The sequence below is a fragment of the Eumetopias jubatus genome, unplaced genomic scaffold (assembly GCF_037043125.1).
Source record: "Eumetopias jubatus isolate StellerSeaLion01/CBP00866 unplaced genomic scaffold, mEumJub1_p1.0 scaffold_14, whole genome shotgun sequence".
NCBI lineage: Eukaryota > Metazoa > Chordata > Mammalia > Carnivora > Otariidae > Eumetopias > Eumetopias jubatus.
The window spans coordinates 81,829,023-81,852,276 of record NW_028274820.1 but is presented as its reverse complement, the minus strand read 5'-3'; positions in this window follow the sequence as shown (position 1 = coordinate 81,852,276).

Genomic DNA, 23,254 nt, shown 5'->3' with positions numbered 1-23,254 from the left:
GAGGGGGGAGTGTCAGAGGGAGAAGCAGACTCTTCACTGAGCAGGGAGACTGATACAGGACTTGATTCCAGGACTCTGAGATCATGACCTGAGCTGAAGGCAGTCACTTAACCCACTGAGCCACCCAGGTGCCCTCAGAGTTTCCCTTTTAAAGTTTACTGAATAAATGTGTGAATAAGTCTATATAAGGATTTATATATTTCACTTATTTAAATTATAAGCAAAACTGAATTGTGTAGGTGAATGTATGATTTTGTCAGTTTTTTTAATAAGATATTTTTCCTTAATATTTAATGCTCTTTTAACAAACATTTATTAAGCACCTGCTATGTGCCAGGCACTATTCCGTAAACTATAGATACACCAGAAAATAAAACAGCCCCAACACCAGCCCACATGGAGCTTCCACACTTGTGGGCAGAGAAAGACAATTAAAAAATAAGCAAATAAATTGAATAATGTGTTAGGAATTAGTCAGTATTATAAGAATGTAAGTGGGGAAATGCTTCAAAGAGGGAGGGTCAGGCATTGTGGTTTGCAATTTCAAATAGTTGAGCCAGGGAAGGACACATTGGGAAGGAGACATTTGAACAAAGACTCTCTTGTAAGAGAGTGAGAGAGTGAGCATTCTAGGCTGAGGGAACAAGAAATGCAAAGGCCCTGAGGCAGGATTGTGCCTTGCATCTTCCCAGAACAACAAGGGAGCTGAGTCAGTGAATGTGAGAGTCGCAGATGAAGTCAGAGAGATAATGAGAATCTGGATCATGGAAGGCTTTGTAGGAATTTTGAATTGTACTATGAGTGAGATGGGAAGCACTGGAGGGCTCGAACCAAGAAATGACATAATCTGAGCTACATCTTACACAGAATCACTTTGCTAATAATGTTAGTACAGATTGTGGTGGGGTGAGGTGGAAGCAGAGAGACCGGTTAGACAGGAGATGATAGTGACCTGGATTAGGTGGGTAGCAGTCTTGGTCATGAGATGTGGTCAGGATGGATATACTTTGAGTTAAAGCCAGTATTTGGTTTACTTATGGAAAGTGGGCCAAGAAAAGGAATCAAGGGTAATAACAAGTTTTTTTAAACTGAGCAAATGGAAGGATTGTGAGTTCTCACTGAGAGGCAAAGGCTGACGTGTAGAGTAGAACCTTCTTACCTACTGACTTTTAACGCGTGTCAACAATATTTCAGAGTTTGGTCATTGGTCAGAAGATGTCCAGGTGACAGGATAGGAATAAATCAGCATAAACACAGCTCTACAACAGTCAAAGAGGTGAAAGGCTGGGGCCCATTGTTGGCTGGGTAGTAACTCCTTGCCATGTACAGAGATAAACATTTTTATCCTTCTAAAATGTTTTCTAGCACATTGGACAAAACCCAGCATAGAAATGCCAAAAAGCCTTATTCTTTTGGAGATGGATTAGGACTAAGAGTGATTGAATATTATTTTATTAGTTAACTTTTTAAACAGATTTAATTTGCCCCTTTTGTATGCTACTTAAGCGGTATCAGTGTGCAAAACTTAAAAAAAAAATCCTCTGCTTTTGTGGAGGTTATATTATCTAGTAGGGACAGGTAAACAATGAGTAATAAGGATAATGGGCAAGTAAATGATATAGTATGTTACAAGTGAATTAGTGCTGTGGAAAAAAAATACATCAGGGTAAGGGGAATTGAAAATGGGGGGAATTATATCAGTTATAAATCTTCTCTTTGATGCTACCACTTTGAATAAGGACATGAATATTCTCAAAGCAGAGAATGACTCCCAAATCAGCAGAAAGAATTTTCTTATGTCTTATGTATAATGTTTTCTGTGTTTAGTCTGGAGACAGTAGTACTGAATTCTGGGATGGTACCACAGTTGTGTGGGAATTGGATGAACTTAATTGTCACCCTTTGAAATCCCTGTTTCTGACAGGTCAAATATTTCAAAATCTCTTGTTAAGAACATTTTGAGCATGTTCCCTTCCTGGGGACATTTTCATTTTTAATAACAACCAACTTAGAGAAAGTAGGACAGAGCAACCAGGATATTTTGAAAACAACAAAGAAATAGATGTTTCATTGGTAATTGCTTGGCACTCTCTAAGTCTACATGTTTAAAAAGCATCAGTTGTATTTCTAAAATTTGAGTAAGGTCACAGGCTAACAATATGATCCTGTAAAACTCTGATAATAAAACTAATGAAATAGGAAACTAGTGATATTTTATAGAGCAGTAAAAGGCAGAAAGAAGATCAGATAATTATTTTTGTATTTCCCCATACCCCGCACTTGTCAATGAGCAGCTCCAGGGGAAAGAGTATCTTAGAATATTTCTGCATCCCTAGAGTGGAGCATAGGACCTAACAGAAAGTGCATGTGTTATCAGATACTAAGGTTCTAAAAAATCACCCAGAATACTTATTAAAAATATATGATATTGAGCTCCATTGTATGGAATATACTTCTACTAACAAAATATATCATTTATGAAATTCAGATTTAAATCTGACAAATCTAAGACATGATTAAAATTAAAAATGGGTATACTATATGTCTAAGGACAGATTTTGCAGCTATCTGATAAGCGTGTACCTAAGTAGCAAGGGTCTGTGAATTAATTCAGATTTCATGGTTCTAAACAGACTAAATTCTCTTACTTGGCCCAGGTGTAGGTTTGTTCATTACCTTCTGTTTTCAGGCTAGAAATTAAAAGTGGTTTCTCAGCTTGGAAGTAACTGATTAGTCATACAGTGGGACTCAGTAGGTGAGTGTGACTATATAAACACAACCTGTTACCATTATTAAGAAATCTCGTAAATCAGATATCCTGATGACATTATTGCAACTTCATTTTTCATAAAGGAAGATTGTATCACGATAAAGGAATGGAAAATCTAATTATTTCAGCTTGGGTGTGTTGATGTTTCAACAGAAGATGCCAACTATTAACCTATTTAAATGGAGATCAATGGTCCAACCACTCTAGTTCTAAACAATTCTCATGCTGAAATGATCATCAAGGGGGTGCCTGGGTTGCTCAGTTGGTTAAGCATCAGACTCTTGATTTCTGCTCAGGTCATGATCTCAGGGTTGTGAGATCAAGCCCCAGGTCAGGCTCTGCGCTGGGTGTGGAGCCTCCTTAAGATTCTCTCTCTCCTTTGGCCCCTGCCCTCTCTGTTTAAAAAAAAAAAAATGAAATGATCATAAAGTGTTCTACAGACTCGCTGATTATTTTTATTCCTCAGGTATGCTCATCTTTGTTTCATTTTACTCACAATCCAATTGATTTTCATTGGATGCTGCTCCACCATCAGGAATTCCAAACAAGCCAGTCTTAGAAAGTTGCCCTTATTTTGTTAGGGAAAGGAAATGGCTAGTTTAAGATCCCCATAGAATTAGACAGATACTGTATTAGTTTTCCTCTGCTGTGTAACCAGTTGCCACAATATATCAGCTTAAAACCATCTCTCTTTATTATCTCACATTCTCTGTGGGTCAGGACTACAGACAGGTGCAGCAGCCTCACTGAGTCCTCTGCTGGGGGCTCACAGGCTGCAGTCAAGGTGTTCAGAGCCTGGGACCTCGCCTTTGGCTCAGTGCCCTCTTCTAAACTCACATACTTGTTGACAGAATTCATGTATTTGAATCTGTAAAATTCAAGGTGGCTTGCTTCTCTAGGTCCAGAAAACAGAGTCTCTGACTTCTAGATGCTCTTTTAAAGAGCTCACCTGACCAAGTCAGGCTCACCCAGTATAATTTTCCTTTTGATTAACTTGAAGTTCACTAATTGAGGACCTTAATTACTTCTGCAAAACCCCTTTATCTTTGCCATATGGTGTAACATTATCACAGGAGTGACATCCCATCACCACATCCGAACGGAAGCAAGTGTCTCCACTACACAAACTAGAGGAGATTATACAAGGGCTTGGGTCATTGAGAGTTCTTAGAAGTCTGCCTACTATTTTGCTTATAAAATTAGCATTCATATCTCAGCAGTTTGGGAAAGTGATATGAAAAGAGAATTAAACTCCTCTCTATGAGATATAAATACGTAACTGGAGAACTAGTGAGCAAAAGAGAAAAGGAGGTTAAAACAAAGAAAAGGGAGTCGCAGCATTATGGTTTCAATAAAAAAAAGGTTATCAGTGAAAATTCAGAGCCCAGAGTGTTTAACAAATTTTATAAGTACCATCTAAAATTCAATGTAAAATTATTTGCTCATTTATGTGGAATGATTTGTTCATTTATATGTGGGATCTAAAAATGAAACAAAACAATTTCATAGGTACAGAGAACAGATTGGTGGTTGCCAGAGGCAGGGGCTTGGGGGGTAGACAAAATGGATGAAGGGGGTCAAAAGGCACAAACTTCCAGCTATAGAATAAATAAGTCATGGACATAATGAACAGTGTGGTGACTGTAGTTAACAATACTGCATTGCATATTTGAAACTTGTTAAGGGAGTAGATCTTAAAAGTTTTCATCAGAAGGAAAAAAATTTTGTATAACTGTGTGGTGACAGATGTTAACTACACTTACTGTGGCGATCATCTGGCGACATAGACAAATATTGAATCATTATGTTGTACACCTGAAACTAATGGTATATGTCAACTATACTCCAATAAGAAAGAGTTGCTTACCATAATGTTTTGTAGTATAAGCCCCCACAGTGTCCCAGAATCTCAGAAAAGTTTACTGCATGTAGGTTACAGGTAGAGACCGAAAACAGAGTGGAAATATAAACTTGAAGCTATAAAAAATTCATGATATATCATGAATGCTCTGGGTTTTCTACCATTTAGTTGTTAGGATTTGAGTCCATTTTTCTTCAATGCTAGAAGTTGAACCCAGCAAACTGTAAAATTTACGAAGTTAATTTATGGGTTGCATATGCTTTTAAGAGGAGAACAATAATTAGAAATTACCTTAAGATATATAACCAAACTTATGTCGAGATAGGTCCCGGAGAATATGGTTCATTCTGAAAAGAGGGCAAGCAACTAAACTTTGGGGTTACAAAACAAACAAATACTTAAAACTTTGGAAAGAAGTTAGGGATGTTTTCACTGTATTTGCAAGTGGTTACTGTTATATGGTCTTTACAACCTGGTAGCCCAATTCTAGATATTACTTATATCAGCAAAATGCTGCTGGTCACACAGATGTCAATTTATTAGATTTCTTAAAATTGTACTTTTTGTGATAAAGTCACCTCAAGGCTCAATTACAAAAGAAATGACACTTGTATGTATGAGTCTGACTCATGGATTAGAGGATATAAAATGTTAATGCTATTTACAACAGTCAACACCTGTTGAATATGAATTTACACAAAGTCAGCATAAGATTCCTTCTCTCAGTGAGAGGATTGGAATCATACAATACGAGTTCAATCTATCAAAATTAGGAAAATGTTTGGTGTTTAACTTGGATTTCAGGTTGGTTGACTGCCAGGGATATGAGAAGCAATATGTGGAAAGAACCAAAGGTTCTGGATTTGAAACCAAAAGTTTTTCCTTCTAATCCTGTTTGTGTGACTTATGTGTCATTCGATGAATTATTTAATATTTTAGAACTTTCGTTTTCTCTTCAGTAAAATGGGGACGGCCTCACAGGGTGAATACTGAATGTTTAAGGGGGTTTCACATTATAAATTACATAATTACACTATTTTTCAATGATTTCAAGCTAGCTACCACCCGAGTATTTACTTCATAGGGAAGAGGCAGGTTGAAATGGTCCAACAGTCAAATCACAGTATGGGATGTGGTAATCGGTTGCAGCAAAAAAAAAAAAAAAAAGTATTTATCAAATGCAATCTGGGGAATCAGAAGCTCCATGAGATTCTGAATTTGTATCTATTCTCACTTGAGCCAAAGTCAGTCACAGGAGGTAACTGTCTGTGGGGAATCACTTAATCAGCTTAAAATATTTGTTCTACATGAAAAAAGTATAAAATAAGTAGGCTAAAGTCTGGGTAATGATCTCTATTTGCTACTTTTGTGTGCCAATGTTTTACATTGAACAGTACTTTTAAGTTTGGCAAGGTAGATGTTACCCCAATTATACCAAAGGAGCTGAGCTTTCTTACAGAAATTTTGCTGGCAAGATATTTCTAATAAACAAGATGAAAGGCCAGGATGAGAGGCAGAGCCACTTACTAGAAATTAGGCTTCATTGCATCACTTCACAATCCTCTCGTTTTTTTCTTTCATATCAATCTCTCCCTTCTCTCTCATTTTTACCTTATATCTAGAAAAGTTAAGTGAAAGAAAGTGTTTTGGCTAAATAAGATAAGATGACACTAAGAAACATTGCATACAAAACAGACAGAGGTCTAAAAAGATGCTTTTTTGGATTTCTCTCAGGATCTTTAAGAAAATTAGAGTCACTGTAAAAACAAATAACTCTATTTGGGAGAGACCTATTTACTTAATGGCATCAAAACACACATTAATGACAAGACGGTGAAGTAAGCTTTGTGCTTTGGCCAATTGTAGTCTCTATTAATAGATTTTAGAGGGTGATTTTATCAGTCATTTTCAAGATTTAGTATATCAAAATCGATAATTCATCTATAAATAATATTGCAGAAAAATTTCATTATTGGGATCCCTGCAAACATTCCTTCTCCTTAGGTCCTTCACTTTTCATTCTGCTCTCTCCACTGCTGCTGGAACTCTGTTTCTTAAATAGTTTAATCATGTGATTTGCTTTTGTTAAAGCATCTCTATGAGCTTCTGGCTTGGCATTCAATGCCCCTTTAATGTGGCCAGAAATTACCTCTTTGACCTTATTTTTTTTTTTAAATAGTACTCACTACCCTTTATTGAAGGCTTACTATTTTCTAGACAATCTGTTGCACACTCTGAAATATTATTTCTACCCCTTATGAAAATCTTACAATGTAGGTATTATTTTAACCATTTCACAAATGAGGAAAGTGAATTTTTGCATATCACTTAACCCTGCTGACCCCAAACCAATGTTAGTGGTGGACAGAGCGACACTTCACTGCCGTCTAAACCTCATTCTGTCCGTTGTGTGCACGGAAACTGTGCAAAGAAGGTAGATAATGTCTGCCCATAGGACAAGATCCTGTCCTCCATGATATTATGTTGAGGCAAGTCAACGTGTTGCCCATCTTCTTTTTTATTTTTTTTGTTTTTTTTATTTTTTTATTGTTATGTTAATCACCATATATTACATCATTAGTTTTTGGTGCAGTGTTCCATGATTCATTGTTTGTTCATAACACCCAGTGCTCCATGCAGAACGTGCCCTCCTCAATACCCATCACCAGGCTAACCCATCCCCCTACCCCCTCCCCTCTAGAACCCTCAGTTTGCTTTTCAGAGTCCATCATCTCTCATGGCTCGTCTCCCCCTCCGACATACTCCCCTTTTCTTCCTCTCCTGTTATCTTCTTCTTTTTCTTTTTTCTTAAAATATGTTGCGTTATTTGTTTCAGAAGTACAGAACTGTGATTCAACAGTCTTGCACAATTCACAGCGCTCACCGTAGCACATACCCTCCCCAATGTCTATCACCCAGCCACCCCATCCCTCCCACCCCCAACCACTCCAGTAACACTCAGTTTCTTTCCTGAGATTAAGAATTCCTCATATCAGTGAGGTCATGTGATACATGTCTTTCTCTGATTGACTTATTTCACTCAGCATAACACCCTCCAGTTCCATCCACGTCGTTGCAAATGGCAAGATCTCATTCCTTTTGATGGCTGCATAATATTCCATTGTGTATATATACCACCTCTTCTTTATCCATTCATCTGTCGATGGGCATCTTGGCTCTTTCCACAGTTTGGCTATGGTGGACATTGCTGCTATAAACATTGGGGTACACGTACCCCTTCGGGTCCCTACATTTGTATCTTTGTGGTAAATACCCAGTAGTGCAATTGCTGGATCGAACGGTAGCTCTAATTTCAACTGTTTGAGGAACCTCCATACTCTTTGACCTTATTTTTACACAAGCACTCAACTCCAGACACCCACACATATGACTCTATTCTAGTTCATTCATATCTCACTCTTGAATAAATGTTCCATTCCATTTCATGAGACTAAGTTGGTGCAAATGCTGTCTCTGCCTAGAATATGATTCCTCCTTTTATGCCTCCCAACTCTGCTCAGGATTCAGAATCAAGTGTAACTTTATTTATGTGTAAACTCTCTCTTGAATCTTTTTTTTTTCAGATGTTATTTATTTATTTGAGAGAGAGAGCACATGAGAAGGGGGAGGGTCAGAGGGAGAAGCAGACTCCCTGCCGAGCAGGGAGCCCGATGCGGGGCTCGATTCCGGGACTCCAGGATCATGACCTGAGCTGAAGGCAGTTGCTTAACCAACTGAGCCACCCAGGCGCCCTCTCTCTTGAATCTTATGGGTAGGCAGTCCTTGTTTCCTCTGAGTTCCAGGAGATACTCTTCTCTATTGTAACAGGTGCTACATTGCATTGCAATTTATCTGTTTCCTTTTCTGACTCCTCTGTGGACTGTAAGTTCATCTGGTACCAGGACTGTCTAACTTATTATTAATTGCACAGGACATGGTGTAGTGCTTGTGACCAGCAGATAATCAATAAAAGTTTGCCAAAGTAAATCAAGGCTCTAGGAGCTCTATTCTTTGCATTGCAAAAATTGCTTGGATTGATGCCTTTTTCAAAAACCTTCTTTACTTATTTTTACAAATATTTTAAGAGTCTTGATTTCATGTTCTAAGCAGGATGTAGGAGGTCACAACAGGCTAGTTTTCTCCTATAGGAATGTGGAAAAAAGTGGATAAATTACAAAAAATTATACTGTTTAAGTTTTGAGAAATCTATGGAATCAATAAGGACTAGGTGGAATAAAATTACAGAGAGGAAAACTATACAAATGAGCTTTGAGTCACCAGTTATATTTTCTTGCAGAGGAATTGCTAATTCTGGTTTGAGCTGAGGGTCAGGGTTGGCCCATGTGCAGCACCTCTGCTGGGGAGAGGGAAACCCTTTTGCCATTGCATAGGTCTGGAGCAACAAATTGGAATCTTGAGAAACCTGAAACATATGCAAGGAGCAATAACAATTTAAGTTCTCATGAAATATTTACTAAAATCCACCTTTTGATGGGTCATAAAGAATCTCCAGAAATTTATGAGACTGGAATCCTATATAAAGTTTAGACTTTATTCGCTGATCACAATGCAACTAAGTAAGAAGTCAGCAATAAGATAACAAGAAAAACCCCACTGTCTGGAAATTTAATAACACATCTCTAAGTCATACATGAATAATTAAGAAATCAAAATGAGGGATGCCTGGCTGGCTCAGCTGGTAGAGCACGCAGCTCTTGATCTCAGGGTCTTGAGTTCAAGCCCCACTTTGGACATGGAGCCAATTAAAAAATAAAAATAAAAATAAAGAAGTAAGTAAAAATAAAGAAATCAAAATGAGAATTAGTTTGAACTGATTCATAACGAGGATACAACAGATTTAAACTTGTGGGATGCAAATAAAGCATAGTGAAATCAGTGTTTACAGGGACATGTATACTATAAGTATATATATTAGAAAGGGGGGTTAAAAATTAATAATTTAAAATTCCATCTCAAGAACCTAGTAAAGGAACAACATATCCATTCTATGAAAAAGAAAAGAAAAAGAAGATAAGAGCAGAAATCAGTGTAATAGAATGAGAAAAGCAACTAAGATAAAACCTTTTTAGAAAAGATTAGTAAAATTAATAAAAGCTCTGGCAGAACGTTTAACAAAAATAAAGGAAAAAATAAATTACTATTACCGGAAATTTGAAATCCATTATTAAAAACCTTCCCACAAAAAAAGTTCTTTACCAGGGGCACCTGGGTGGCTCAGTCGTTAAGCATCTGCGTTCAGCCCAGGTCATGATCCCAGGGTCCTGGGATCGAACCCCGCATCAGGCTCCCTGCTCAGTGGGAAGCCTGCTTCTTCTCCTACTCCCCCTGCTTGTGTTCCCTCTCTCACTGTATCTCTCTCTGTCAAATAAATAAATAAAATCTTAAAAGAAAAAGAAAGTTCTCTACCAGAGAATTGTTCCAAATATTTAAGGATGAAATTAACACCCAGTTTATGCAATCTTTCCCAGATAATAAAAACAGAGGAAATATTTACCAGCTTTTTTATTTTAGTGATGGCCACATAACCCAAAACCTGACAAAGACATTATAAAAAGGGAAAATTAAAGACCAATCTCTCTCATAGGTATAAAAATTATTAGCATAACATTTTAATTAAGTCAAGTGCTAGTCAAGAAAGGAAATGCTACACAACAAAGCAGAAGTTACTCCATCTAAGAAAGGCTGATTTCACATTTCAAAATCAGTCTAATTCACCTTATCATCATAGAAAAGGAGAAAAAAACATGATTTTCTCAATAGGTGGAGTATAAACTTTTGTTTCAATACCCATTCTTGAAAAAAATCTTAGCAAGCTAGTTATAGAAGGGAACATCCTTAATCTGGTAAGGAATATTTACTAAACCACCAGAGTAAACATTATACTCAATGGTAAAATATTGAAAACTTTCCCCTTAATATCAGGGGATAAAATTATGCTTACTCTCACCATTTTTATCCATTGTACTGGGGCTTCTATTCAATGAAATAAGAAAAGAAAAGAAAAAATATATCTGACAAAAACCCATATCCAGAAAATGTAAAGATATCTTAAAAATCAATGAGAAAAAGAACATACACTGAGAAACAAATGAGCAAAAGATCATACGCTGAAAAACAAATGAGCAAGAAGTTGAACAGATCTTTAACAAAAAGAGAAATCCAAATAAACATATAAAGATGGGTCAAGTTTATTATTCATTAGAGAAATGCAAATTGAAACCATACGCGGTAATTGTACATATATGTCAGAAAGGCTAAAATCTGAATGAGAGAAAATGTTTAGTGTTGGTGATGGTGTGGATCAACTGGAATCCTCATATGATGTGGTTGGGAGAGTATATTGGTATGCTCATTTTGGAAATCTGTTTGGCAGTACTTTCTAAAGGTGAACATATGTGTAACCTTTGACCCAGCTCTTCTGCTTATGTTCATTTAAAGACGTGTGCTAAAATGCTCACAGCCCCACTATTTATATTAACCAAGATTGGAAAACTCAAATGCTTATCAGTAGTGGAGTGGATTAATGTTAGCATGAACCATGTGCAAATTGTTGGTTTTATATGTCAAATAGTTCAAATATTGACAACAGTATATTTTTTTCAATTGATATATTGTGTATATAAACACAATGACTGCTATACAGCAATGTGGATAAAGATTCATAGCCACATGCAACAACATAGATGAAACTTATAAACATGAGGTTTAGCCAAAAAAAAAAAAAGCCAGACATGAAAGAATAAATATTGAATGATCTCATTTAAATAAAAAAATTTTTAAGTTAATCCTCAGCTACACTGTTAGAAGTAAAGCTAGTAGCTCTGTTATCCTTGCTGAGAGAGAGTAACGGAAAGAGATATGCATGAGGCTTTTGGGTTATAGGGTTCTGGTAATGTGTTGATTCTTGATCTGAATGCTGATTGCACAGATATGATCAGTTTGTAAAAATTTATTGAGTGATACAATTATGATTTGTACTTTTCTATATATATATTACTTCAAAAAACTTTTAAAATTAAATCAAGAAGCAGATGCAAGAACATATGAAAATCATTATTAGTGTATTGTTCTATATATAGTGGCATTTAGAAAGTGATGTCATGAATGTATTTTATCCTTTAACCTCACAATAACTATATGAGGTAGGTATGATTATTTCCTGTCCACCTTTTATAGATGTGGAAACTGAAGTTCAGAGAGGGCCCATACGAAGCCGCAGGCCTTGAAAATGGTCATATGACCTCTCCCCTCCCCGGCCCTGCTGGCTCATTAGATGTGCCAACTCTGAACCCAGAAGAAGCTCTGTCCCAGCTCAGGTTGTGGCCCTCATCCCCATGGCTTCACAGAACCATCTCTGCTCCGGCTTCAGAAAAAGGACTCCTGGGGCTGTGGGAGTCAGAGAAAGTGCCAGTTAGCGGGACAGTGGACAAGAATCAGTCAACACATCTCCAAGGTTGGGGGCGGGGTGGAGGGGGGAGCAATGTGCTTTGTTCCTGTAGATCCTCAACAAGCAAAAGATGAGGGTTGAACAGAGCAGAAAGTCATGTCAGACAGAAAGAAAAGGAAGAGGAAAAGTCTGGAGGCTAGGATGCAGAGCCTGCTTCCTGGGGAGTAGAGTGGGCGGAGGGTGTTCTGGCTAGAGAGTTGGGGAGTATGGAATTAGAGTGAGCCTTGAGTGCCACTATGAGGGTGAGTTTGAGGGGGAGGAGAGTGCATGGAAGACCGCTAACACCCCTCTAAAGCCCTGCTCAGGTTTCCCAGAAAGTGTGGCCATTGGGTCCCAAACACTAGGGGAAATTGCCTGTATCGAGGCTTGCCTGTTGGAGCCATCAGGGAGCAGGTGCTGAATGTGTAGGAATCATGAGTGAATCCATCAGAAACACCAGGCTGAGCCACTGGGAGGCTTTTGTCTTCATTTGAAGCCTCTCTCTGCATATCTTAGCAGACTGGAGCAGTGTGTCAGTCCATCGGTGGCAGGTAAATCCAGACTCACACAAGGGGAGTTTATGAAATTGGGGAAGTGACTCTGCAGACATAGAATTGGCTTCAGGCCTGTCTCCCCACTTAAAAAAAAAAAAAATCATGTCAGTCACTGAAAGGTATTGATTCTGCCTACCATGAATACCCAATGGGCTTGAGGCCTTTTCAAAACTTTTTCAAAAGATTTTTAATGTTTCCATTTCCATTAAGCAGATTTATCTTCCAAGGTCTAGCTTTGAAATCTGTAAAATGTTGTACCCAAGAGAAACAAAATGGACTCTAGTATCTGATTAGTTCAGTACTGAGTGAACTTGTCTGGATAACAGATGAGAAGTGAACATTCCAAGTCTGGTTCTGTAAGTTAGGAGTCTCTACACCATTGGCCCAGAATGTGATGTCCCCTCCTGCTCCAAGACATACTTCATTGTCTGTCCACAGGGACCTGGAGAATGATGTTATCAGAGAGCTCCCAGGGAAGGCTTCTGGCTCCGGAAACTTCGGTACAGTCAGTTCTGCTATAACACTTGCTTTGAAACACAGATTTATTCCAGTGCTATTGATATGTTGGGGACTGATTTGAGCATAATGCAAATTTCAAATTTTCTGTTGGCTTTTGTGTAGTTTCATCTGGGATACACACTAAGTAAGAGCAGAAAACTATATGCAGCTGAAGTAAACTGTGTACAAATCCAGAAAACTCACATATGCACACATATCATTTCTCAGTTCTCTTTGTGCTGTGACACGCAGCCATCCACATCTGGTACTACATTTCCTTTCCAATTTCAATTCTCCTTATACCATGTCACAAAAACCTAACAAGCTGGGACCCCTCCAGTTTCCACAAGCAAGCTTCAGATAACTTTCAAAGTAAAGTGTCATAGTTATTATGCTACTTATGAATGTCTTAATTGTTTAATATATATAAAACTATTACCCCTTTTATTAGATTCCTATTTTTTCATATATGTATCAGGGGTGAAGTTTGTGATTGGTGTGCCCTACACCACCACCCCCTGAAGGCCTGTTATTTTTATTGTGAGATTTTTCCCATAGTATAAGAATTTTCAGGAATATGTATATTGTATTATAGTAAAACTGCACATATTCACAAAAAGTCAGTAAGGGCTTTTGTGTGTAAAATTTATTTCAAGCCATTTGAAACAAAGTGGAGCTGTGCTTCATATTAGAAATAAAACAAGAATCTAGAAGTTACTAAGTATGTGACTCTGAACTCATATTCACATGTATTTAGGGATTCTTTTACTCATAGAATATGCTTTTACCATGTGTAGCACTGTTCTTTGCATAAAACATATTATAAAGCTTAAAGCAATTATTGACTTTCTATGTATCTTTCTAGTAAACATAAAATTGTGTTAAATGTACTGAACTTAGTTAAGTCATGTCACTTCTAACAAGATTTTCCCCCTTCCCTTTGGTGATGACACAATGTTGCAGCCTGTACTGAAGTGTGTTAACATGGATGTTAGTAAGTGGGATTTAGAACTGTCTAGAATGCAGTAATAGAAATAAAGAATATACTCTCCTCGGAGCAAAATGGTAGTTTTAAGGCAGTGGTACAAAACTTGACTGCTTTGGGATGGGTAGATATATGTTCTTAATTAGGTATTTGAGAAATACTCTTTCATGAAGAATGAGTTCTCTATGCTACGAGCTCTTTTATGTCATCTGATGGGAATATGATGATAAAAAAACAGCATTTTTTAGAACAGGCTTTATATAACATTGATTGCCACTAAAAAACATAATATCTGCACCCCAACTTTGTTAGCATAACACTAACAACAGTAATAACTGGACAGAGTTGAAAAGGAGCTTGGGGAGCCCTAGTGCCTTATGCATCTAATTATTGAGATGTCACCAGAAATCTGATTGTGTAGGAAGGAGGGAGGTGGGGAGCACTGATGAGATGGCAGTGCCTAAAACAAAGGATAACATTGTCTCTTTGTATCTGGATCACTGTTCTTTGGATCATGAGGGAATCTGCAATGTACATTCACCCTTTGCTGAATTGGTACAAGAGGCAAAGTGGGGCACTATATTAGGCCTCATCATTTGATGCTTGAGATGAATAAGACAAATGATTTTTATCTTGTTTGGGTTCAGGTTTTAGTGTTCGTGAAAACGTATTTTAAATTTCAAACCATTTGATTCAACTTGATGAACTTTCTACCTGCTTCTTCTGGGTACAAATAGGAATGGTAGGATTAAGTTTTGTTTTCTGACCGATCTCCTGGCCAATACAAGAATGGAGCCATACATCTATGGAGAGCACAGCCATCCTCCCTTCCTGCAGTGTGGCAGGTTCTAGGACTCCAGAGGATCCCATTGAGATTCTCAGACTCACCTTTGTGAATCTTTGGCAGGCTGGCTTTTGTTTCCAGGGGAAAAGAATCAATTAAATGGACTCTGAAAAAAAAAATTAGCCTGTATTCAAGGGGCCTGGAATGCTGAAGAGCGCTTTGGTAAACCTCTGTGGGCATGAAAGAAGAGGGTTCTGCAGAGTCTCCTCCTGCTTCACTGTGCAGTTTTGAATTGGCTGCTGAGGTGTGCTAGAAGAAAGACAGGTCTGATTTTCCTCTGTGCCCCTGATGAACCTGTGTACTTGAAAAGGTCAGAAGTGAGATTAATGCAGGTAGACATAAGAAGAGTTTCCAAATTACCTCTCTACTCATATGTCATTCATACATTATTTATCAACGCTTCTGTTGTGCTGAGAGCTGGGATAAACATGGGGGAACAAAAGCAAGAATGATATGGACCCTGTTCTGTGGAGGACGACAGGCAGGAAAACAAGTAAGGGCCATAAACTGTTATGGGGACTCTGAAGAAGTCAGTGGTGGAGAGAGAGTAGTCATGTCTGCATAGAACATGGGTGATTAAAATTTTTGCCCTATGGACACATTTGACCATGAGCAAGATTTAATTCCTCATGCTTCCAATTTCAAGCAAATGCTCAACACAATATATATCGAATCTGACAGTATTTAGACCATAAGCTAAATTATAGAGCTACAATTACTGGTAGTCCGTGAGTGTATGAAAAGGAAATTAATGGATAGTCTAAGTTCTAAGTTGCTCTGAAAATACCAAGGAGCAGGGGAAAAATCCCAGAACATCAGTTATTGCCTTGGCTTTGCAACTAACTAGTTGTATAATCTTGCCAAATCACTTAATTTTGGCCTCAGTTTCCTTACACATAAAATGAGAAAGTCCCCCATTCTCGATTGTAATGAGTACAGAAAAACTCAAAGGCAAAACTAAAAAGAGAAAAGAAAATCAAGAGTGTATATTCTTAATAGTATTTTTCTGTGTATAAACAGACTTTAAAGAGCAACTGAATGATTTTGGACCTCCCTTGAAATTCAAACCAAATTGGAAGCCAGACGGTGGTTACCCATAATCCCCACATAAGATGAATCTCAGGAAGCCCATCTGCTTGAATTCCCTGTTTCTACATGGAAGTTAGGATCTCCAGCTATTCATAATCTGGTGAGTCATTTTGTCTTTTTTCTTTTCTCATGTGTGCCAAAGAAAATTTCTGCTGAAGAATATAGGGATCTAAATTCTGCCTGGTGTCTCTGGAGTATATAGTAAATGTCTTTATCATGAATATCTGTAGAAAACTCAGAAGAGTACAAGGTAACATTGTGCCTTTTATAGATTAAATTCTATTCTCTACTACAACTACTCAGGACTTCTAACTCTGATTGTTAAAATCAAGTTCCCATTTCCAGTTTCCTCCCCCATCTGATCCATTTATAATGCACTACCAGATTAATCTTTCAAAGCAGCACTGTCCGATAGAATGAACTGTGATGATGGAAATGTTCTGTATCTTTCCTGTCTGATACGGAAGTTACTAGGTATTGGGCACTGTTGAGCATTTGAAATATGGTTAATGCAATTGAGAGCTGAATATTTAATTTTAGTTAATTTTGATTAATTTAAATTTAAACTTAGGTAATTACATGTGTTGCTGGCTTCTGCACTGAATATTACAGTTCTCAAGCATAGCCTTGACCTTGTCCCTCCTCTGCTCAAAACTTTAAATAGCTTTGCTTTTCCTAAAATGTACCATTAAAATACCTTGAACTGGTATTCAAGAAATTCTATAAACTGTCCTCAAACTTTGCCTTTCATGCAAAATAAATATTTCATCCAAAGTGAAATATTTGCTGTTCTCAAACATATCTCCTATTTTCCAGCAACCTCATTTTTTCTTAAGATTTTTTAGATGAGAATGACATTTTGTTCATTTACTTAATTATGTCTGATATTGAAATATCCATCTCAAATTTTCCCGCCTCTATAAAGTCTTACCTCATTCATAGAAATTGATGACTCTTGTGCTCATGAAATCCCATAACCCTTTTTTTTATGACATTTGGTACATTTTACTGTATATCTTCACTGGTTATGTACATTAAGTCCACTACTTGATTGTAATCTTTCTGAGACCATTGTCCATGTCTGATTTAACTTTCTATACTTCCTGCCTCTTCTCATAAAGAAGAAATATACATTACTCATTAGGCAAACAATCAACAGCATTGGGTTTAAATCCCAGCCACTTGAATTACTACCTAGGTAATCGATTAGCACAATGCCAGGCACATAGCAAGTGCTCAGCAAATGCTAGCTAATTTGTAAGTGCTAATAATAGAAGGTCAGGGTTTTTGTAGGCAGATTGTCATAATCATTTCTGATACACAAGCAAAAGGCCAAGTTGTTTTATTGAAAGAATAAGATCAGAAAATGTTCTCCAAGACTGTCATAGAAAGAAGCTTGTTCTCTCTTACTGCAGGAATTCTTGATCTACATTCACCTCTCTCTCCATCAATGAAAAATGGAGGTTGGGGCAGAATGTCAAAAAAGAAGACTTGAAACTTAGTCACAGGCAGGACCAATAGCAGGTCATCCTGAAAGTTCTTCTTTGGTAAAGACAGCCCCATGTCCACAAAGCATGTGGTTTCCTGTCCTCCTGCCATCTACTGTGTTCCCATGCCAGAACCCACTGTTTGCATGGCTGATTTTCTTTGGTCCTGGGCTTGAAGGGAATTATAAAGATATGTAGGTGAAAATGGAAGAGCACAGATTTAAAGAGAAGCTGCCCTTTTCAGCCTTTGAGAGAATTCTTTGTTCTCTGCTTTTAGATACTAATCTTCAGGTTGATTATTTAGACTGAATTTTTCACAGTGTTTGAAATAGAATGCTTTTGAAATGATACAGTAGAGAATTTTAAAGATTTTGCTCAAAGATGCAAAATTCTGCTAAAATATTGGTAATTATGTTTAAATTACCAAATTCCTGATTTTAAAATACTTATAAGGAAATGTCATTATTTTTAGTTGCAAAAACCACATGAACTAACTTTTAATCTACTTTTAGCTGGTAATAGTAGCTGATCTTTAATGAACCAATAATATGTAAATCATCTGGGTTTGAATCCTAGTTTGCTATTTACTTATTATATAAATAATTATCTTATTGGTTATAGTTAGCTCCTTCTAGGTTTGAATCCAGGCTGGCCTGCTTAAAAACTTTACAGTCTCCCACAAGTTACTTAACTTCTCTGAGCCTAAGTTTCCTTGTTTATGAAATAAGCTATAAATGTATGATAATTCTCACTTCATTAGAATGTGGTTAAATTTGAATTGAATAGCATAATAAAGCATTTTATACAGTACCTGGTGCATAAAAGATAGTATATTTAACTATCTTCACTATGTGGTTTGTACTAAAATAAATGCTTTAAATTATTTTTTTTTGGAATTTATTTATGTTATGTTAGTCACCACACAGTACATCATTAGTGTTTGATGTGGTGTTCCATGATTCATTGTTTGCATGTAACACCCAGTGCTCCATGCAATTCGTGCCCTCCTTAATACCCATCACCGGGCTAACCCATCCCCCACCCCCCTAAATGCTTTAAATTATTAAGGAACAGTTCCTTCACTTACTGGGCTATTTATAACCCCTCCATATAACCTTGACTATTAGTTAATCTTTTATTTGGAAATAAAATAAAAATTTCTAGCTTACCAAAAAGCTGCAGTGTTAGTACAAAGAATCTCCATATACCATTTACCCAGAATCACCAATTTTTAAAATATTTTGCTCCATTTGCTTTATTACATATGCTCTCTCCCTATAATATACCCCTATATGTATGTCATGTGTAGGTATGATATGCATATAGTATTATATTGAACCATTAGAGTAAAAATTATATACCTTATGCCTCTTCATCCCTAGATATTTCAGTGTATATTTCCAAAAAACATTCTCTAAGATAACTAACTACAGAACAGTTACTAACTTCAGAAAATTTGATACTGATACAATTTACCTAATCTACAACCCATATTCCAGATTTGTCAACTGACCTAATTATATCTTTATAATACCTTTTTCCATTTGGTGCAGGATCTAATCCAAGCTCACATACTGCATTTAGTTGTCATGTCTCATTAGTCTCTAATCTGAAAACCTTCCTGTTTTTTGTCATTTTTTGTAACATAATGTCAATGAAAAATCTTCCTAGTGATGATTTGAACCTAAAATCAAACTCTGTGGGAGGTAGGTTTGAGATGGTTCTCAATGATCCCTAGTATTTGTGCCCTGTTGTGGCACAAATGTGGACTTTGTGACTTACTTTTGACAAACAGAATATGACTAAAGTGATGAGCTGTCACTCTCAAGATTAGGTTACAAAAAGGTTAAGTTACTCACCTCACACCTTTGCAGACACCCAAATGGCCTCATCAATATGCCAATTCTCAGTATAAAGAAACTTGAGATTTACTTTTGTTCTCCTAAAATACCAAAAGTCCAAATATCAGTAGAACATTTTCTGAAAATTTCCAAAAGTTTTCTATCAACTTATCTGATCTTATTTTTGGAATCCTGCTAGGTCTTTTCTACTTTACCATTGAATATGGCCCATTCTCATCTCAGCTCCTGACTATTAAATAGTAAAGTTTTAGTAAATCGGGTGTTCTGTAATGAAATTTTCAAAGTTTATACATATATATACATATATACATCTCATATAAACATATATATCTTATATATAAAGCCTATATTTATATAATTTTATAAAGCCTATAAATTTATGTAAAGCCTATAATTTATATTATATATATATAAATATATATATATGTATAAAGCCTATGTCAATCCAGTCTATATTACCAGTCCAGGTAGCTCACTTAATTATCTACTCCTACCCTTTTGAATGATTATCCCATTTTCAAATAGAATTTCTGCCAAATTGAAACTCATGATTACAGAACTGTCCTTCCTCTTTACAAGCTATTTGTCAATGGTACAAAAGATTTTTCCAGGAGCTGGAATCCATCTTTTTCCCCATATCTAGCCAATTCTCAATTCCTGCTAACATGCTATCAAAATTCTTTTTTTTTTTTTTTCAAAATTCTTTTTGAATTGTCTCTGTAATGATAGTTTTCTCTATCTTTTTGCTGGACTCCTAGGCTGGGTGTTTATGACCACATGTCCAGCTGTCTGTAATAGCTCAGAAAGTTTTTTCTGTTCTTGTTATTTATTATCAGTGAAGACATATGGGTTTCCTTTTTAACACTGAACATAAAAACTTTTGTAAAAACTCCATATTTCCAGATATTCCATAATCTGTTTATCCAATGCCCTACCTCTGTATTAAACCCCTCAGAACACCTGCAGTGAAGTTTACCCCTCTAGAAAGTGATGGGAAAGTTTAGATCAGCAATTCTTTTTTTTTTTTTTAAGATTTATTTATTTATTTGAGAGAGAGAGAGAGCACACAAGCCAGAGGGGAGAGGGAGAGAGAATCTCAAGCAGACTGCACTAAGTACAGAGCGCAACACTGGTATTGATCTCATGACCCTGAGACCATGACCTGACCTGAAACCAAGAGTTGGGTGCCAACTGTGCCACCCAGGTGCCCCTAGAGCAGCAATTCTTAAGCTTTTTAGTTTTAGGGTCCCATTATCCTCTTACAAATTACTGAGTATCTTGAAGAGCTTTTGTTTAGGTTTGTTATAGCTATCAATATTTACTATATTAGAAACTAAGCTGAGAAATTAATTTTTAATTAATTTTAACTAATAATATTGAACTCATTACATATTAATATAAATAACATACTTGTAATGAAAAATAACTATTTTCCAAGAATAAAATTATTGGTGGGAAGAATTGTGTTGTTTTACTTTTTAATCTCATTAATGTATGGCTTATTAGATGCCAGTTAGATTTTTATATCTGGTCTGCAGCCAACCCATTATAATATGCTGTTTTGCTCAAAGTATAAAAAAGAAATCTAACTGTAGGCAGACATCAAATTGGAAAGAGAAGTACATTAATAGCCTTTTCAGATAATTCCTCTTTTTTTTTTTTTTAAAGATTTTATTTATTTATTTGACAGAGAGAAAGCGAGAGCAGGAACACAAGCAGGAGGAGTGGGAGAGGGAGAAGCAGGCTTCCCGCTGAGCAGGGAGCCCAATGCGGGACTCGATCCCAGGACCCTGGGATCATGACCTGAGCCGAAGGCAGACGCTTAACAACTGAGCCACCCAGGCGCCCCACAGATAATTCCTCTTTAAAACTATACCAAAACTCAGTAAGTGGTAGTTTCTTTCCTTTTTTTTTTTTTTTTAATATTCTGTCAGAGCAAGAACACTTTGTTTTGAATTTCTCCCCTCCGCTCCCACACCCCCCACCTCTGGAATATTCCATCTGCTCAAGTACCCAAGATAAGAGTTACACAGATCAGGGCAGAGAACTGGGAAGGATGAAGGAAGATAAAAGGGAAGGAAGTCACCACTAAAGGGAAAAAAAAAAATTTAAAAAGGTGCAAAATTGATTACCTCAGTCCTCCTTTGTCTACCCCTGGGCTCCTGGGTTAAAGACGTATGTGCAGCCAAAATATAGTGTAAGGAAGAAAAACCCAACACGTCCCATTCTTGTCACAAAACCCAAGTGTGAGCCTCAGATGGTTCTGTCTGTCCAGAGGGTGCTCCCTCCAGGGAAGGGGGCGGAGCAGGTCAAGAGCACAGTTGCCAGGGCAGCAGAGGTGTGTGGTGGGTGATGATGGGGGAGCTGGTTTCCCGCCCACCAGAGGGCTGCTTTTCTGCTGGTTGGTGGTGCTTCCCATCCCCTTCCCTCCCCAGAGGCAGACATTATAGCTGGAAGCCCTCCATGGGGGTCTCAGGCTGCTGGAAGATGAACTGCTGTTATGTCTCATCCTAAGTGGTAGTTTCTTAAAGATTAATTTCAATGTGGATTTGAAGCCATATCTTTTAATCAACTTTTTATACCGTCAATAAACTCTTCTTACTCTATTACTTTTAAATCCAATGGCTTCTTTTGCACTTTAAATGAATCTTTTATCCATGTATGCATGACTTTGTAACCTCATTCATGGCCATTTGAAAAATATTGGCTCATTGTGCAGAACTTCTAAGTATTAACACATTTCATAAATATCAAAAACCACATTTGTTAATATCCCCACTAATCTCCATAGAAAAAAATCTAACACTGGGAAACTGTTAAGCACATGGTGGCAGATAAAAGTTTTTTTTAATTTGAATTTTTGCTTGAAAGTTTTAAATTATCTCACTGGCAACAAATACTGTCAGTTGTTTTCCTTAAAGTGACAGGCTCACTTCGTTCATTTTTGAAAAAATGTCTGCCAAATATTCACTTTTTCCAAGCAGTTTTATTGAGATATAATTCATCTACAATAAAAGTTACCAATTTAAATTTTAAAATTCAGTGGTTTGCAATACATTCACAGTGAACAACCACTACAGTAAATTTTAGAACATCTCATCACCCCAGAAAGAAACTTCACATCCATTAGCAGTCCCTCCCCATTCCAGCACAACCCCCAAATCTTATATAATCACTAGTCTACTTTCTGTCTCTGTGAATTTTTCCATTCTGAACATTTCGTATAAATGGAGTCATATAATATGTTGTCTTTTGTGACTGGCTTCTTTTATGTAGTATAATGTTTTCAAGATTTGTCTATGTTGTAGCATGTATCCAGTATATCATTTTTTATGGCTCAATAATATGTCATCCTATGGGTGGGTATTCCACATTTTGTTTATTTATCCATTAGTTGTTGGATATTTGGTTGTTCCACTTAAGGCTATTATGAATAATGCTGCTTTGAACACTTGTGTACATTTTTTTGTGTGTGTGGACAGACATTTTCAGTTTTCTTGGGTACACAGGAATGGAATGGAATGGAATGGAATGGAATGGAATGGAATGGAATGGAATGGAATGGAATGCTGGATCTTAAAGTAATTCTATATTTAAAATTTTGAGGAACTGCCTAGATGTTTTCCACAGTGTCTGTGCCATTTTACATTCCATTCCCAAAAGCAACGTGAGAGGGTTCAATTTCTCTATTTCCTTGCCAACAGTTGTTATTGCCTACCTTTTACTGTAGCTATTCTAGTATGTATGAAGTAAGATCCCATTGTGGTTTTGGTCTGCATTTCCCTAATGGACATTATTGGCATTTACATAGCTTCTTTTGAGATATGTCTAATCAGAAGCTTTACCCCTTATTAAAC